This window comes from Rhinopithecus bieti, unplaced genomic scaffold (genome assembly GCF_001698545.2).
Source record: "Rhinopithecus bieti isolate Rb0 unplaced genomic scaffold, ASM169854v2 scaffold_26504, whole genome shotgun sequence".
In the NCBI taxonomy this organism is placed as follows: domain Eukaryota; kingdom Metazoa; phylum Chordata; class Mammalia; order Primates; family Cercopithecidae; genus Rhinopithecus; species Rhinopithecus bieti.
This window is the reverse complement of record NW_016812891.1, coordinates 2435613-2435998: the sequence shown is the minus strand read 5'-3', so window position 1 is coordinate 2435998 and position 386 is coordinate 2435613.

Sequence of the window (386 nt, the reverse complement as noted above, 5' to 3'; positions counted from 1 at the left end):
AGTTGGTTAATTAATAAAAGGAGTTGAAGTAGAGTCACAGCCATACTACATATAATTCTTGAACATTTAGGATAGATGGAAAGCCTAATTATTTGTTCTTAAATGATCAGTTTTGAAGTTTAAATCTATTATAATCTCACATGTTTTAGTCTTTAAAAGTAGTTGACAAACAACTAAATAAACTATCTCAGGGTAGTTATAGCAATAAATACATGCAATTAGATATATAATCAAATATATTATATAAAATATATAATCAGTCCCTTTAAAATAAATAGGGATTAGAAAGGATTATTAAACCTGTAACCATTTTGGATTTACTTAAGCCAAATTTTAAATCTAGATATTCTCCAAGAGAATGATTTAAAGCAGAGATAAGCAGGTTT